Genomic DNA, 18,849 nt, shown 5'->3' on the forward strand with positions numbered 1-18,849 from the left:
TTTTGAATCCTGCTTTGTGAGTAAGTATTTAAGAGCAGCATGGTCAGTGTACACAATCACCTTTGATCCCACTAGGTAGGATCTAAACTTGTCAATGGCATAAACCACTGCAAGTAACTCTTTCTCTGTGGTTGTGTAATTCTTCTGTGCATCATTTAGAACACGGCTAGCATAGTAAATGACATGCAGAAGTTTGTTATGCCTCTGTCCCAACACTGCACCAATGGCATGATCACTGGCATCACACATTAATTCAAATGGCAATGCCCAATCTGGTGCAGAGATGACTGGTGCTGTGACCAGCTTAGCTTTTAGGGTCTCAAATGCCTGCAGACACTGTGTGTCAAACACAAATGGCGTGTCAGCAGCTAGCAGGTTACTCAAAGGTTTTGCAATTTTCGAAAAATCCTTTATAAACCTTCTGTAAAATCCTGCATGCCCCAGAAAGCTTCTGATTGCCTTAACATTGGCAGGTGGTGGTAATTTTTCAATTACCTCTACCTTTGCCTTATCCACCTCTATTCCCCTGCTTGAAATTTTGTGCCCAAGGACAATTCCTTCAGTCACCATAAAGTGACATTTCTCCCAGTTTAAAACCAGGTTAGTCTCTTGGCATCTTTTCAGGACAAGTGATAGGTGGTTAAGACAGGAGCTGAATGAGTCTCCATATACTAAAAAGTCATCCATGAAGACTTCCAGAAATTTCTCTACCATGTCTGAGAAGATAGAGAGCATGCACCTCTGAAAGGTTGCAGGTGCATTGCACAGACCAAAAGGCATTCTCCTATAGGCAAACACGCCAGAAGGGCAGGTAAATGCTGTTTTCTCTTGGTCCTGGGGATCTACTGCAATTTGGTTGTAGCCTGAATAGCCATCCAAAAAGCAGTAATAGTCATGGCCAGCTAGTCTTTCTAGCATTTGGTCTATGAATGGTAAAGGAAAATGATCCTTTCTGGTGGCTGTATTGAGCCTTCTGTAGTCAATACACATACGCCACCCTGTGACTGTCCTTGTAGGAACCAGTTCATTTTTTTCATTATGAATCACTGTCATGCCTCCCTTTTTGGGGACAACTTGGACAGGGCTCACCCAGGGGCTATCAGAAATAGGATAAATAATCCCAGCCTCTAGTAATTTAGTGACCTCTTTCTGCACCACCTCCTTCATGGATGGATTTAGCCTCCTATGTGGTTGGACCACTGGTTTGGCATTATCCTCCAATAGGATCTTGTGCATGCATCTAGCTGGGCTAATGCCCTTAAGATCACTTATGGACCACCCAAGAGCTGTCTTGTGCGTCCTTAGCACTTGAATCAGTGCTTCCTCTTCCTGTGGATTTAAAGCAGAGCTTATAATCACTGGAAAAGTGTCACCCTCTCCTAGAAATACATATTTCAGAGATGGTGGCAGAGGTTTGAGTTCAGGTTTGGGGGGTTTATCCTCCTCCTGAGGAATTTTTGAAAATTCCTTTACTTCCTCTAGTTCTTCTTGATCAGGTTGAGCATCTTTGAAGATGTCCTCAAGCTCTGATTCTAGGCTTTCAGTCATATTGATCTCTTCTACAAGAGAGTCAATAATGTCAGCGCCCATGCAGTCATCTGGTGTGTCTGGATGCTGCATTGCTTTCACAGCATTCAACTTGAACTCATCCTCATTGACTCTCAGGGTTACTTCCCCTTTTTGTACATCAATGAGAGTTCGTCCAGTTGCTAGGAATGGTCTTCCTAGAATGAGAGTTGCACTTTTGTGCTCCTCCATTTCCAGCACCACAAAGTTAGTGGGAAAGGCAAATGGCCCAACCTTGACAATCATGTCCTCTATTATGCCTGATGGGTGTTTAATGGAGCCATCAGCAAGTTGGAGGCATATCCTGGTTGGTTTGACTTCTCCAGCCAACCCAAGCTTTCTGATAGTGGATGCAGGTATTAGATTGATGCTTGCTCCAAGATCACATAGGGCTGTCTTGGTGCAAGCACCTTCTAATGTGCATGGTATCAGAAAGCTTCCAGGATCTTGAAGCTTTTCTGGTAAGCTCTTCAGAATGACTGCACTGCATTCTTCAGTGAGAAACACTTTTTCAGTTTCTCTCCAATCCTTCTTATGACTTAAGATCTCTTTCATGAACTTAGCATAAGAAGGTATTTGCTCAAGTGCCTCTGCAAACGGAATCTTTATTTCAAGAGTCCTTAGATAGTCTGCAAAGCGGGCAAATTGCTTATCCTGTTCCGCTTTGCGGAGTTTCTGAGGATAAGGCATCTTGGCTTGATATTCCTCAACCTTAGATGCTGCAGGTTTATTCCTTACAGAAGTGGTTGAAGAGGCCTTGTTAGAAGGATTATTATCAGCACTCTCAGGTGTCTGATTCTCCCTTGGCGTTTGAATGCCAGGATTGGGAGGAAAATGGGCGTTTAACGCCAACTTTTCCCCCTTTTCTGGCGTTTGAACGCCAGAACTGGGCAGGGAATGGGCGTTAAACGCCAGCTTTTCCCCCTTTTCTGGCGTTTGAACACCAGAACTGGGCAAGGAATGGGCGTTTAACGCCAGCTTTCCTTCCCTTTCTGGCGTTTGAACGCCAATAACATTCCTCTCTGGGCTCTTACTGTCCTCAGAGGGATTTTGAACAGTGGGTTGGTTATCCTCTGTCAATTGTTCTTTGTTTGCCTTCTTGCTCCTTTGAGCAGTGGTGTTCAGTGTTTTCCCACTCCTTAGTTGAACTGCTTGACATCCTTCTGTTATCTGTTTAGTTATTTGCTGTTTTGCTTGATTCAACTGCAGTTCTATGTTCTTGTTAGCAACTTTAGTATCATGGAGCATTTCTTTAAATTCTGCTAACTGTTCTGTCATCAGGAGCAATTGTTGATTAAGCTCATTCATCTGTTCTTGAGGATTAGGATCAGTGACTAATGCCATGACCTCCTCTTGTGGAACGAACTCACTGCTAGAATATAAGTATTGGTTTCTAGCAACAGTGTCTATAAGCTCTTGAGCTTCTTCAATTATCTTCCTCATGTGTATAGATCCACCAGCTGAGTGGTCTAAAGACATCTGAGCTTTTTCTGTGAGCCCATAGTAGAAGATGTCTAACTGTACCCACTCTGAAAACATTTCAGAGGGGCATTTTCTAAGCATACCTCTATACCTCTCCCAGGCATTATAAAGGGATTCATTATCCTCTTGTTTAAAGCCTTGGATGTCCAGCCTTAGCTGTGTCATCCTCTTTGGAGGGTAGAAATGATTCAGGAATTTGTCTGATAACTGTTTCCATGTCTTTATGCTTGGTGTAGGTTGGTTGTTCAACCACCTTTTAGCTTGATCTTTTACAGCAAATGGAAACAGTAATAGTCTATAGACATCCTGATCTACCTCTTTATCATGTACTGTGTCAGCAATTTGTAAGAACTGTGCCAGAAACTCAGTAGGTTCTTCCTGTGGAAGACCGGAATACTGGCAATTTTGCTGCACTATGATAATGAGTTGAGGATTTAGCTCAAAGCTGCTTGCTTTGATGGGAGGTATACAGATGCTACTCCCATATGCAGCTGTAATGGGGTTAGCATATGACCCCAGAGTCCTTTTGGACTGATTAATCCCACTTAAGTCCATAATGGACAAAAGGGAAATGATAATGATTGCAAATAGATTAATTTTGTTTTTTTTTTTTAATTAACCGAAAAAAATAAAAATAAAATAAAACAAAAGGAAAATATAACAAAAAATTCGAAAATCAAAAAGACAAATAAGATCAAAGCAAATTTAGAACTGAATCAATTAGTTAATTAAAAAGATTTTGAAAACAGCAATTAAAAAGATATGATTGAAAAGTTTTTATGAAAAAGATTTGATTTTTTAAAAAAAAAGGAAAGAGAAAAACAACAAAAAGACACCAAACTTAAAATTTTTAGAAAATCAAACACTACTTTTCGAAAATTTTAAAGGAAAAACACAAAGAGGACACCAAACTTAGAATTTTTATGAATCAAAAAGGGACTAAGAACATGCAATTTCGAAAAACTAGAAGAAAAACAAAAGCATGCAATGGACACCAAACTTAAAATATGAAACTAGACTCAACTAAAAGACTCTAAACCAACAAAAATAAAACAGTCCTAATCTAAGCAACAAGATAAGCCGTCAGTTGTCCAAACTCGAACAATCCCCGGCAACGGCGCCAAAAACTTGGTGCACAAAATTGCAATAACACTTTTGCAATCCCGCACAACTAACCAGCAAGTGCACTGGGTCGTCCAAGTAATACCTTGCGTGAGCAAGGGTCGATCCCACGGAGATTGTCGGCTTGAAGCAAGCTATGGTTATCTTGTAAATCTTAGTCAGGATATCAGAAATTATCAGGATTGATTGTAAAAAGAAAAAGAACATGAAAAAGGTACTTGTTTTGCTGTAATGGAGAATAGGCTGAGGCTTTGGAGATGCTCTATCTTCCGAATCTCTGCTTTCCTACTGTCATCTTCATCAAACACGCAAGGCTCCTTCCATGGCAAGCTGTATGTAGGGTTTCACCGTTGTCAATGGCTACCTCCCATCCTCTCATTGGAAATACGTCCCTGATGCTCTGTCACAGCATCGGCTATCCATCTGTCGGTTCTCAATCAGGCCGGAATAGAATCCAGTGATTCTTTTGCGTCTGTCACTAACGCCCCGCCTTCAGGAGTTTGAAGCACGTCACAGTCATTCAATCATTGAGTCCTACTCAGAATACCACAGACAAGGTTTAGACCTTCCGGACTCTCTTGAATGCCGCCATCAGTTCTAGCTTATACCACGAAGATTCCGATTAAAGAATCCAAGAGATATCTACTTAATCTAAGGTAGAACAGAGGTGGTTGTCAGGCACATGTTCATAGTTGAGAATGATGATGATTGTCACGGATCATCACATTCATCCGGGTTAGGAGCAAGTGATATCTTAGAATGGAAGCAAGCATGATTGAATAAGAAACAGTAGTAATTGCATTAATCCATCAAGACACAGCAGAGCTCCTCACCCCCAACCATGGGGTTTAGAGACTCATGCCGTGGAAGGTACAAGAAACGTGTAAAACGTGTTATGAGGTCATAAGGTACGGATACAATGTCAAAAGGTCCTATAAATAGTTAAACTAATATCCTATAAGGTTTACAGAAATGAGTAAATGACAGAAAAATCCACTTCCGGGCCCACTTGGTGTGTGCTTGGGCTGAGCAATGAAGTAATTTCGTGTAGAGACCTTTTCTGGAGTTAAACGCCAGCTTTCATGCCAGTTTGGGCGTTTAACTCCAAGTTTTATGCCAGTTCCGGCGTTTAACGCTGGAATTTCTGATGCTGATTTGCTACGCCTGTTTGGGCCATCAAATCTTGGGCAAAGTATGGACTATCAAATATTGCTGGAAAGCCCAGGATGTCTACTTTCCAATGCCGTTGAGAGCGCGCCAATTGGGCTTCTGTAGCTCCAGAAAATCCACTTCGAGTGCAGGGAGGTCAGAATCCAACAGCATCTGCAGTCCTTTTCAGTCTCTGGATCAGATTTTTGCTCAGAACCTTCAATTTCAGCCAGAAAATACCTGAAATCACAGAAAAACACACAAACTCATAGTAAAGTCCAGAAAAGTGAATTTTAACTAAAAACTAATAAAAATATAATAAAAACTAACTAAAAGATACTAAAAACATACTAAAAACAATGCCAAAAAGCGTATAAATTATCCGCTCATCAGAGGTCACTCTTTTTTTTCAAGGAATCGGCATCCTAATGGTTATGCTTAGGAGTTGTACATGTTGCTAAACCAAGCTCGAGCTGATTTTTTTAAAAGATAATAAGCCCAAAAGTGATTGAACTACTCAAATGTTATTCTCCAAAAGATAAAAGGATGTCCTATGTAGTGATTGCAGCAAGTCTTAGAGATTAGTAAAAATGCATAAAAGGGAGTTATGGTGCACTCCAAAGGAGGGGGTTGGAATCGGAGCTGGATGAAAATAGGGTACAGCATATCAAGTTAAATAAATCTTAGCTGATGTTAACGAATTGTAAGTTTACGAAAGAGAGCAATTCCTCTCACAGTGAAACCAAACAAACAAATGCACAGACAAAGACAAGCACAAGTATAGTATAGTTAAGGCAGATAGCAAGTATGGAAATTAAACATCGCAATTCACAAAGGCAAGCCCAATGAGTGCACAATCAAACAAAACAAGCATATGCATATGATGTATGCTTTCCCTATGACTGTTGATATCAATTGTCGATTACATAGCCAGCCCGGCATATCCTGGTTGCTAACTATGGACAGTCCCTCTGTACGCACATCCCCAAGCTCAAAAATTAACCATGGGAAGAATCCCAGACTAAAATGGGAGATACAACACCTTAAGCTCAATAATATCCATGGGAAGAATCCGAAGCTGACATGGGGGAGACAACACCCCAAGCTCAATAATATATATATATATATATATATATATATATATATATATATGCATGCCCATGGGGAAACCTGGGGTATTAAAGTGCTTGGTCACATCTTACGTACCAGGGGTCAACAAATGTCTCAATAATAATCAATTATATCTCATATATATCAATTTTATTCTCAATAATAATTCATAGCTTATCTCATCGTTCTCAATTAATTGACATCATCAATTGTCTCATACATCATTCTCAATATTACATTACTTTCTTACTTGCCTCATATACCACTTTCATCATCTTTATCAAATTAAGTACCATCTTCTCCAATCACATATTACCTTTCAAAAACCATTTGTCATCTCCAAGTTACCTCTCCTTCTTAACTTCATCTCATTATTAAGCATACCACTAAGGTCTAGGGGCTAAAAGAGTAAAAATAGAGGTTTAGAGGTTCGAAATTAGGTTTTAAAACACAAAAGTCTTTTTGTTGAAAATAGGGGTTACGCGTACGCGTGGGTCACGCGTAAGCTGGGGCATGCATTTTTCACTGTTCATGTACGCAAGCACCTTCCTCGCATATGCGAGATGCCCAACCCAGTAAGGTTGGTCGCGTCGCGTGCAGTGGTCGCGTATGCAAGCTATGGACAATCGCAAAAATGCTGAATGCTGTAGAATTTTCAATTTTGCACTCCAAACTTTTGACGCGCATAACTTTTTTGTTTTAAAACATTTTTCATCCTTTCTTGAAACAACGTAAATTTCATGAACCCAATTTTCATTTGAAACATGTTTGAGGGTCTGGAAGCCGAGTTGTGACTCGCCGACGTTCGGCCAAAATTTAGATTTTCACAAAAATCCTCTAACCTCTATTTTCATCAATTCACCATTCAAAAACCGAATTTCTATGCTCATAATCAGCACCAAAACATATGTTATCACAGAAAAACACCCCCACATCCTACCATAACCAATCATACCTAAATTTTAAATAATCTCATATATGAACTGCTCACTTTAACCCACAAAATCATCAAAAATTCATCACATATATATTCATTTTCCATCATCCTCAGCATTCCTTATTAAAAATCGTTACGCATAAATACATTCTCACCGTAATATCAATTGCCAAAATTTAAACTCAACCCAAATCAACAATCATCATTAAGGATACTAAACATTTAGCACGATCATGCATTCCAACTTATCCTATGGTCATTGACAAACCCCAATTTGACGGTTTATCTTGTATTGAATTTAGGGGATTTTATCACCTTTTTCCCACATTTACCCAATGAATTAGCATGGTTTTGTATACTCTCCTTTAATTGTGCTTAAGAGTGAAAACATGCTTTTTAGGTCTTAAAATAGATAAATGTAATTTACCTTGATTCCATTAGATGCCTTCATATGTTTGTTAAGTGATTTCAGATTTAGGAGGCAAAGATTGGATTAAAGGAATGAAGAAAAAGCATGTAAAGTTGGAGAACTCATGAAGAAATGAAAGAACCGGAAAGCTGTCAAGCCGATTTTTTCACTTAAACGACCATAACTTGAGCTACAGAGGTCCAAATGATGCGGTTCCAGTTGGGTTGGAAAGCTAACATCCGTGGCTTCGAAATGATATAAATTTTGCCATATGTTGCTTCGCGTTCAGGGGCGCGCACGCGCACTTTGCGCGCGCGCCGATTCTGTCCGTGGCCCACTTTAATGAAATCGTCCCCATCGGTTTTAGGAGCCTTGTGGGCCCAATCCAACTCATTTCTGATGCTATATAAGTCAAGTATTGAAGAGGAATCAACATACTTTTCATACTTTAGATACTTTTAATCATTAGCTTAGTTTTAGGAGTTAGAGTTAGAGTTAGTTTTAGAGAGAGAAGCTCTCACTTCTCTCTAGGATTAGGAATTAGGGTTAGATTAGGATCTCATAATTCTAGGTTTAATTCAAGTCTCCTTCTACTTCTACCTTCAATTGATGATTGCTACACTTTGGTTCTTCTTTCTATCCCTATCCTCTTATTGTAATTTCTCTTGTTTTGTTTCTAGGTTTTGTAATTGAGATATTTTTGTTCTTTTGTTTTCTTTTAATAATGCAATTTGAGATAATTCATGTGATTGTGATGATGTTGATTGTTGTTTTGTTAATTCTTTGTAATTGTTAGTTGTTGATCCCTTTTATTCTTACAAATAAAAATGCTTTCTTTCATTACCCTCCAAGTGTTTGATGAAATGCTTGAGAGGATGTTAGAGTAGGATTTTATGTTCTTGGCTTGAGAAGGTAACTTAGGATTTCTTGAGTCACTAGTGTCCAATTGATTGCTAGTTGATAGCCATTAACTCTAGCCTTCATTAATCCAATTAGTGGAAAGCTAGGACTTATGGACTAGGATTGATATAACTCACTTGACTTTCCTTTGTTAATTGATTTAAGGATGACTAAGTGGGATTAATCCTTGCAACTACCATACTTGTGGCTAGTGATAATGATGAAGACCCTTGACAACCAAATCTTGCCAAGACCATTTTGTTAATAAAGTTTTCTCACCATTTACTATTCATGTTTCTCATCTAAAACCCCGAAATAACTCACAACCAATAACAAGACACTTTATTGTAAATCCTAGGGAGAACGACCCGAGGTTTAAATACTTCAGTTTATAGATTTTAGGGGTTTGTACTTGTGACAAACAAATTTTTGTATGAGAGGATTATTGTTGGTTTAGAGACTATACTTCGACGAGATTTCATTTGTAAAATTCTAAACCGTCAAAAATCCAATCGTCAAAATGGCGCCGTTGCCGGGGATTTGTAATGGTGTTGTGTTATTGGTTATTGTACATATGTGAATATTGTGAATATGTTTGTCTTTTGCTTGTTTGTTAGTTTTTGCTAGGTTTAAGACTTCGTTGCTTATCTTTGTTAATTTTTGTTTTCTTTGCTATTATGAATTCTCATCCTCACTTTGGCTATGAGTTTGGCTCAAATTATGTTGTAAGAAATGGGAACTACAATGGTAATATGCATCAAGGATTTGGGCACAACCAAAGATGGGAAGAGCCTCAAGGGATTGATCAACCTTCTTGGCAACAACCTGCAACTCCTTATGGGTACAAATCTTATCCTAATGCATATCAATCTAATGGATGTGGTAACCCTTATTGTGATTGTCAACAACCACTACCACATGCCTATGAACTACCCACTCAACATGATTTTGAACGACCTTGCTCACAAGCCCCATATCACCAAAACCCTCCATATGACCCCAATCCTTATCCACCATACCCACCACCTTATGAGCCATGTGAACCATACATGGAACCACCACCATTCCAACACAATTACTCTCAAGAACCACCTCAATGCACACCATCTCCATACCCTTAACAAAAAGAACCACCTTCCTACTATGAACCCTCTCTCCAAAATAATGAACCCTCTTATCCACCCCAAGTCCCAATAGATGACTCTCTCACATTGCTACTTCAAGGACAAGCGGATATGCAAAGGAACACCCTAGAGTTTGTGACTAACTTGACCAAGGTAATGTCTACCTTAGCCTACAAATTTTTGAACACTCAAGGTGCTTCCGTGGCCACATGTGAAGAATCCATTGAAATTCATAGCATGAAGGAGAGATTGGAAAACCCGGTGGAAAATGAGGGAGGCTATTTTGTATTAGAGCAATTGGAGGAGCCTATGGTTATTGAAGAAAAGGAAGAAGTGGTCGAAGATTTAGGAGACGTTGAGAGTCCATGGGAATGTAGCATCATGGAAAACTCTTCCAAGAAGCTTGACATTGATGTTGAGGAGGGTGCGCAACCTCCAAGGCATGTCATCGTTGGAGACTTGGAAGAAGCTTATCAAGAGATGGATTCAATCATGGATGAATTTCTCTCTACAATGGAATCGTCTCCCATTGGACATGAAGTTAAAGTTATAGAAGAGTGTGCACAACCTTTCATACCCTTGGGGAGCAATGAGAAAGAGAGCTACCAAGAGGAAAACGTTGGCATGGTGTATGTTGAGATTGAAGAATATGAAGAGGTTGATCAAAAGATGGATTTATTCATCAATGAATTTCTATCCAAAATTGAGTCACCTCCCATTAGGCAAGAAATCAAAGTTCTTGAAGACAACACCAAGCCATGTGATAAAAGGGGAAAGGTTGAAATCGAGGAAGCTCGCAAAGAGGTGGAAATACACAAAGAAGAGCACAAGGAAGTGGACCTTGCATTGTCTAAGTGTGGGGAAGCCTCCCTTCCCAAGTTACCATCCAACACAACATTCAAGTGGGTAAAATTCTTATCCATAGGCTTTGTTTTCTCGCTTGAATATGGTTTGATTGAAACGGATGGACAACTTAGAGCTCTTTGTGGAATTAAAAGCAAGAATGAGTTGTGTAGTGGTTGGAATTTGGAATTAAGCTCATTGAGGTCAAAGCTTCAAAATGTGGGAACTATGATTGGATGCATGCTACCTTGTGTCGGTCTAGGAGGAAGACTTGGTATACTCAAGAGAATTCTATGTCTCAACCACCCGGATGGAAGAATCATGATAATCAACTAGAAGATGGGTGTGAGAATAAGATATGGGATCCCGGATCGAAGCATGTCAACCAACTATGGGAGCTCATTTCTTGGGTAGAACTTTGCCCAAGGATGGTGAATTTGGTTGGAATTTCTGTCAACCATTTGAAGAACAATGATCCTTGGAGATTCAAGGATGAGTACAAGCATAAGCCACCATGACAAAGAGCTTCTCAAAATGTCCAACTTAAGGACTTAAACTAAAAGTGCTAGGTGGGAGACACCCCACCATGGTAAACTCGTTCCATCCTCTTTTAGTTTTGTTTAATAAGTGATTTGAGTTGCCATTGTAGGTAGATTTTCATTTCATATTGATTTGTTTGTAAAGATTGGTTGTTAGTATGTTGTATTCATTAGTAGTAGATGAATAAATTCTAAAATCAAATTGCATTTTTGTGAATTGTTTGATATTTGATTGAATAAAGAAGAGTCTTGGACATTATAGGGAACTCTTGGGCATTTTTTCTGCCTTTTGGGCAAAAAAAAAAAAAAAACGGCCATGGGCGCGTAAGCACGCTGTGCGCGCGCACGCACATTGCACTTCTGCAACTTCTGGTACAAAAACCAGAGAGTTGTGCGCGCGTTGTGCCAGCATTGTGCTGGGAGCACAAGCTCATCCACGCGTAAGCGCGCTGTGCGCGCGCGCGCGCGCGGATCGTCCCTGCTGCATCCACGCGTGAGCGCGCTGTGCGCGCGCGCGCAGATTGTCCCAACCTCATCCACGTTTAAGCGCGCTGTGCGCGCGCGCGCGGATTTGCTCCCTGCTTTTCCCCTTCCTCCTTTCTCCTTCTTTCCTCTTCTCTTCTTCTTTCTTTCTCATTTTTTTCTTCTTCCTCTCTTGAAAGATTTTTTTTTCTTTTCTCTTTTAATATAAAAAAAAAAGAAAATTTTTTTTTAATAATAAAAAAATATAATAAATAAATAAATAAATAAAATACTAAAAAAATAAAAAAAAATTAAAAATATAAAAAAAAATTTTTTTTTCTCTTCTTCCATTTTCTTTTGTCTATTACATTTGCATACTTTTATTCTTTTCATTTTAATTTTGTTTCTATAATTTGTTCTCATTTTATTTTCTAAATTTCTCATTTTAATAATGGTGTTGAATTCTCTCACTCAATTGTTGAGAATTTCTTGCATTTGTTTTGGTGCTTCATGACTTGTTACATTAATTGTAATATTTGTCAACACACAGATTAGTGCTTTAGTCCTTCCTAATTCATTACCCTTTGTTTTTTTTCTTGTACCGCTTCATCATTGAATTAGGATAGAATCAAATGCTTTCATGCGTATCACTAATCTTGTTTGTGTCAATCCTTATTTGATCTTGATGCTCCATATACTCTCCATGCTTTAACTTTACTCTTGCATCAAGTATTAGTTGATATGCCCTTTGCTTATATTGTTTTCTTACTCACATGTTGTAGCTACCATGTAGTGTGAGAATCATACTCTTATTTGGCATTAGCCCCCGCCTATGTTCTAATTGCTTTGATGTCTTTGTTATAGGCTTAATTTTCTTTCTTTTTCTCTCCTTCTAGGTTGGCCACCAAGAAGGAAAGGAATGAAAAAACTTCTAAATGGGGCAACAAACAAGTTCATCCGCACAACCCTTTAAAGAAACTCATCAATTGTAGCAACCCGTCCACCTTGCTCTTCTTTGCATGCACCGAGGACGGTGCAATCTTCAAGTGTGGGGAGGTCGTCGACCGATCTCCATGGGTAACAATTTTCTTTTTCAACACCAATGTTAGTTAGTTATTGCATTTGCATGATACGTTGCATGTTAGTTAGAATTTGTACATATTTTACTACCTTCTTCTTATTAGGACTACTTGGTTAGAGTAATGAATTCTTTTCCGAGAAACTATTCTAGGGCACCCTACCAATTAAAACAAATTTTTTGTGGAACTTGCTTGAAAGAATTTATTTTGGAACATGGCTTTTGAGCTAAGAACACAAACAAGTGAGATTTGAGCCTAATGGTGTGGTTACATCTTATAACCACTTATTTTTCCTTCTTGTGTGCATTATTCTCTTCCTATGATTGTGATCTTTGCTTTGTTTGAGTCTATATGTCCATTATTTTATGTATTCATGCATTTATATGATTGAGGCCATCAGTCCATTAGCTTACTTACCCAAATAGCCTTACCTTTTATCTTCCTTTGTTAGCCATATTTGAGCCTACGATTAACCCACTTTGTTCTTAATTTAGCACATTACAAGCCTTAAAGCGAAAAACAATAAATGTCCTTAATTTGGATCTTTGATTGGCTTAGGCTAGTGTGTGTGAGTATCATTCAAGTGTGGGAACCTTGGGACATTGGGTGAATAAAAGGGTAGTTTTGTATTACTAGTGTAAATATTGGGAATTGGGTACATACTCATGCATTGATCAAATGTAAGACCTTATGCATTGATGCTCTTGTATATAAAAAAAAATGAGAAAAAGAAAAGAAAAAATAACAACAGTATGGAAAAGAAAAAATATAGAAAAAAAAAGAAATAAAAAGAAAGAAAAAGAAAAGAAAAGCAATAAAAGGGGACAAAATGCCCCAAAGTAAAGTTCAAATAAAATCAATGTATAGGTGTGATAATCAAAAGAAAATGCATGAGTATGTGAAAAAGTGAGGAATGGGTAGTTAGTTTAGTACTTAATTGTATAGGTCATTATATAGGTTAGGTGGAAAAGTTTAAGCTAATCAAAGAACCAAATCCTAGTCCACTAGCCATATATGACCCTACCTTGACCCTAGCCCCATTACAACCTAAAGGAAAGACCTCATGATAATTGTATGCATGCATGAAATAATTGTTGATTGTCAGATGAAAAACAAATCTTGGAAAGCATGATTAGGGGAGAATTGAGAGAATCAACCCCAAACACCGAGCGACTAGAGTGCAAACACTCCCGGTGAGGGTTCGATGCTCAATTCCTTGATTCCCGGCTTTCATGAGCGTTCTTCTTGCAAGTCTACTTGAACTTCATTCCATACTTAAATTGGTAGGATTCATGAATTGTCATATGACCTTAGCCCTACCCGTTTATACATGCACTTGGAGGATTGATTTATTTTTAACCAAGTAGGTAAAACCATTTTGCATTTAGTTGCATATAGTTTAGGTTGCATATAGCTCATTTACATAGAATAGATGTTGATGCCCTTTGCTTTCTCTTGGCTTAAGCATGAGGACATGCTTGGTTTAAGTGTGGGGAGGTTGACAAACCCCAATTTGACGGTTTATCTTGTATTGAATTTAGGGGATTTTATCACCTTTTTCCCACATTTACCCAATGAATTAGCATGGTTTTGTATACTCTCCTTTAATTGTGCTTAAGAGTGAAAAAATGCTTTTTAGGTCTTAAAATAGATAAATGTAATTTACCTTGATTCCATTAGATGCCTTGATATGTTTGTTAAGTGATTTCAGATTTAGGAGGCAAAGATTGGATTAAAGGAATGAAGAAAAAGCATGTAAAGTTGGAGAACTCATGAAGAAATGAAAGAATCGGAAAGCTGTCAAGCCGACCTCTTTGCACTTAAACGACCATAACTTGAGCTACAGAGGTTCAAATGATGCGGTTCCAGTTGGGTTGGAAAGCTAACATCCGGGGCTTCGAAATGATATAAATTTTGCCATATGTTGCTTCGCGTTCAGGGGCGCGCACGCGCACTTTGCGCGCGCGCGCCGATTCTGTCCGTGGCCCACTCTAATGAAATCGTCCCCAGCGGTTTTAGGAGCCTTGTGGGCCCAATCCAACTCATTTCTGATGCTATTTAAGTCAAGTATTGAAGAGGAATCAATATACTTTTCATACTTTAGATACTTTTAATCATTAGCTTAGTTTTAGGAGTTAGAGTTAGTTTTAGAGAGAGAAGCTCTCACTTCTCTCTAGGATTAGGAATTAGGGTTAGATTAGGATCTCATAATTCTAGGTTTAATTCAAGTCTCCTTCTACTTCTACCTTCAATTGATGATTGCTACACTTTGGTTCTTCTTTCTATCCCTATCCTCTTATTGTAATTTCTCTTGTTTTGTTTCTAGGTTTTGTAATTGAGATATTTTTGTTCTTTTGTTTCTTTTAATAATGCAATTTGAGATAATTCATGTGATTGTGATGATGTTGATTGTTGTTTTGTTAATTCTTTGTAATTGTTAGTTGTTGATCCCTTTTATTCTTACAAATAAAAATGCTTTCTTTCATTACCCTCCAAGTGTTTGATGAAATGCTTGAGAGGATGTTAGAGTAGGATTTTATGTTCTTGGCTTGAGAAGGTAACTTAGGATTTCTTGAGTCACTAGTGTCCAATTGATTGCTAGTTGATAGCCATTAACTCTAGCCTTCATTAATCCAATTAGTGGAAAGCTAGGACTTATGGACTAGGATTGATATAACTCACTTGACTTTCCTTTGTTAATTGATTTAAGGATGACTAAGTGGGATTAATCCTTGCAACTACCATACTTGTGGCTAGTGATAATGATGAAGACCCTTGACAACCAAATCTTGCCAAGACCATTTTGTTAATAAAGTTTTCTCACCATTTACTATTCATGTTTCTCATCTAAAACTCCAAAATAACTCACAACCAATAACAAGACACTTTATTGTAAATCCTAGGGAGAACGACCCGAGGTTTAAATACTTCGGTTTATAGATTTTAGGGGTTTGTACTTGTGACAAACAAATTTTTGTATGAGAGGATTATTGTTGGTTTAGAGACTATACTTCGACGAGATTTCATTTGTAAAATTCTAAACCGTCAAAAATCCAATCGTCAGTCATCTAGCCTAAGTTTTCACAAGACATTATATATTAAATACGAGAAAACAAAATCATACCCCCTGGCCGATTTCCTCGTATAACCCAAGACAACCTACTTAGGTGAATTTGCAAACCTTCAACACCAAAATTCCGCAACCAAGATCCAAACCAAGCTTCCAATTTACATATTACACACCTAATACACATAATCATATATACATATCCAAAATTCAATACCTAACACACTAAAATCAATGAATTAGCTAGTGTTCCGAGGGTTACCTGAAACGTGGAGCTCGGTCGTCTTGGTGAGACCCGAGGTGAGGGTTCCGTGACCCGAGCTTGATGCGCTGAGCGGCGGGTGGTTGTACCTGCAATGACACTCCGATGCTTAAGTTAGCATGGGTCCAAGCAGATATGTGTAGAATGTAGAATGTATGTTATACCTGGGTGCTCCAGTGTATTTATAGTAGTTGGCCGTGATCTTCCCTGGATAAGATATTCTTATCTTATCTTATCTTTGGGAGTCTTATCTCTATCTTTTGTGGAACCGCCTTTCCTAGGCCTTTTTCGGCCTTTAGGTTTTGGGCTTCGTTCCTTTTGATGGGCCTTCTTCTTTATTTGTCCGAGGTCCGACCTCAGGCGTGGGCCTTTGGGACGAGGTCGGACCTTCTGCGAACTTCCCGAGTTTGGAGAGCTCGGTCAGGGTATGAACAGTGCCCCTGTCCGAGTTCGTCCTTTTGAGAGGTCGAGCTCGGGCATAGTCGTTCTTTTCAAAATTTGAAAATGGCCGTTTCAGCATTTTATTGCTTTTTACCGTTTCTCCTTGATTTCCGTTCGGGCTCTGTGAAGGCATTATTTATTTGCCCCTTTCCTCATTTTCTTTGTTTATTCTGTTCCCTTTCCCTTTTCCTGGGTTTTTCGCCGCCTCTCTTTCGAGCATCTTCCTTCTTTCTCTCTGTTCTTCTTCTCCGATTCTTTCTGTGCGTTGTTTTTCGGGGTTTCTTCTGCGCCGCTGTTTTCGTTCTTCTTGCATCGGAGCTCGTCGTCTTCTTCCTTTCTCCCAGGTTTGTTTCTTGTCTTTACTTTTGCTGTGCACATATGCTGGGGTTGCCCCGGAAAGAGGCGCCGCCATTGCTTTGGTTGTTTGTATGTGGGGGGGGCTCTTTTCTCTTGGTACTTTGTTTTCGGGTTTACTGCATTTTTCTTCTAAAAGAACTTTTGTTTCTTGCTTCTGCTGAATGGGTTTTTGCTGTCTGCCTATTTATGTGATTTTTGGCTTGCTGTTGTATTCTTCTTTGTAGGCAAGATTTTTTATGTCTCGAAAGGTGTTTCAAGCAATGTCGACCAAGATTCCGAGTGGTCTTGGTTGGGTAGATCCTGTTCCTCTAAGGGTCCCTTCTGTTGTAGATTCTGAGTATCTAGTTAGGTTCCGTAGGGAGTGTAGTATTTGTGAGAACAGGGAGTCTGAACGGGATTATGAGCTAGTAGCCCCAGAGTCCGAGGAGAGAGTGTGCTTCCCGCCTTTAGAAAGTTCCGAGAAGCTATTCTTTTATGCTTACGATTGTTTTTTCTCTAAGCTGGGTGTACGACTTCCTTTTACCGACTTGGAGTCCGAGGTCCTTTGGTCTTGTAACCTTGCCCCTACGCAACTCCATCCAAATTCTTGGGCGTTTTTAAAGCTGTTTCAACTTTTGTGTCAGTTTTTGGGCGTCTCCCCTTCTGTTTCTCTTTTTTCCTATCTGTTCGCGTTTGACGAAGCCGGGGTCGGGTGCTGGGAAGGTGTCTTGGGTCTCTTTTAGGGCTAACCAGGGGAAGAAGTTTTGTACCTTGTATGATGAGTCGTTTCATGATTTCAAGAACTACTATTTCAAGGTCCGGGCTGCTGGAGATGTCCGACCTTTCTTTCTAGATGAGAGTGGGGAGCCTTCTTTTCCTCTTTATTGGCAGGAGAATGTAGTGTCGGTTAAGTATACTTTTGAGAGTCTAGATGAGGTAGAGCAGGCTTTTGTGGGTGTGTTGAGCAGTTTATGGGGTCGGGCACCTCACTTGGACACGAAGAAAATGTTGGGAGATCCAAGCCTTCTCCGTTCCGAGTTAGGTAGTTCCCGACCTCTCCGAGCTTCATCCTTTTAGTATTTTGCCTGTTTTGGTGGAATTCCTGTTTGTGATAATCCCTTTCTTTTTGTTTCTGCAGAGATGTCTTCTCAGGTGGATTCCATGAAGTTTCTTCGTCGGTCGAAGAAGTCTGCGGCTGCTCGCAATATCGAGGCTGAGGTTTCTGCCCGATCTTCTCCGCAGAAGACTACCGTGGGTGTTCAGACTCGGTCGAAGACCATTCCGACTCCTCAGTTCCGTGCTATAACTCAAGATCCTCCGACCTCCGGACCCGGTCACCTTTCCCCGTCTTCGACCTCGGGTCCTCCCCCCAAGAAACAGAAGACCTCTCAAGAGCTTGCTGGTTTCAATGATAAGGATTTTGACGCTCTTGGTTGGATTGAGCAGCACATTCTCCCCCAGACCTTTATTTCTACTGATGATGCGTCTATGGAGCATCACTTTCAGTATATGGCGCGGAGCTGTGTTCGGATGGCTAGTCTTCATGCCGCTATTGCTCGGGAGTTCAAGAAAGCTCTCCTTGGGGCGACCAGCTCCCGACTTGAGAAGGCACGGTCTGAGCTTGATAAGATTAGTCAACTGAAGGCTGCCAGGATTACTGAGCTGGAGGCCTCTTTAGAGGAAGAGAAAACTAGGGCCACCGCGGCTGTGGCGGCGGCGAAGACATCTGAGGAGATGGCGAGGATGGCGACGGAGAACTATACTAAGCTGTATGCCGAGCTTGTGGAGACGAAGGAGAAGTTGCAGTATGCTCGGGATGATTTTTACGAGCTGGAAGATAATGTGGCCAAGGGTATGGATGCTATGTTTGTGAATTTGAGGGATCAGGTCCGGGTTCTTGCTCCCGACCTGGATCTGAGCTTATTCAGTACGGAAAACATTGTTGTGGAGGGAAAGATTGTTCCTGCTCCTGCCGAGGATGAGGTTCCGGTGTCCGACCACAAGGCTCCGGTGTCCGACCC

This window comes from Arachis stenosperma, chromosome 10 (assembly GCF_014773155.1).
Source record: "Arachis stenosperma cultivar V10309 chromosome 10, arast.V10309.gnm1.PFL2, whole genome shotgun sequence".
In the NCBI taxonomy this organism is placed as follows: Eukaryota; Viridiplantae; Streptophyta; class Magnoliopsida; order Fabales; family Fabaceae; genus Arachis; species Arachis stenosperma.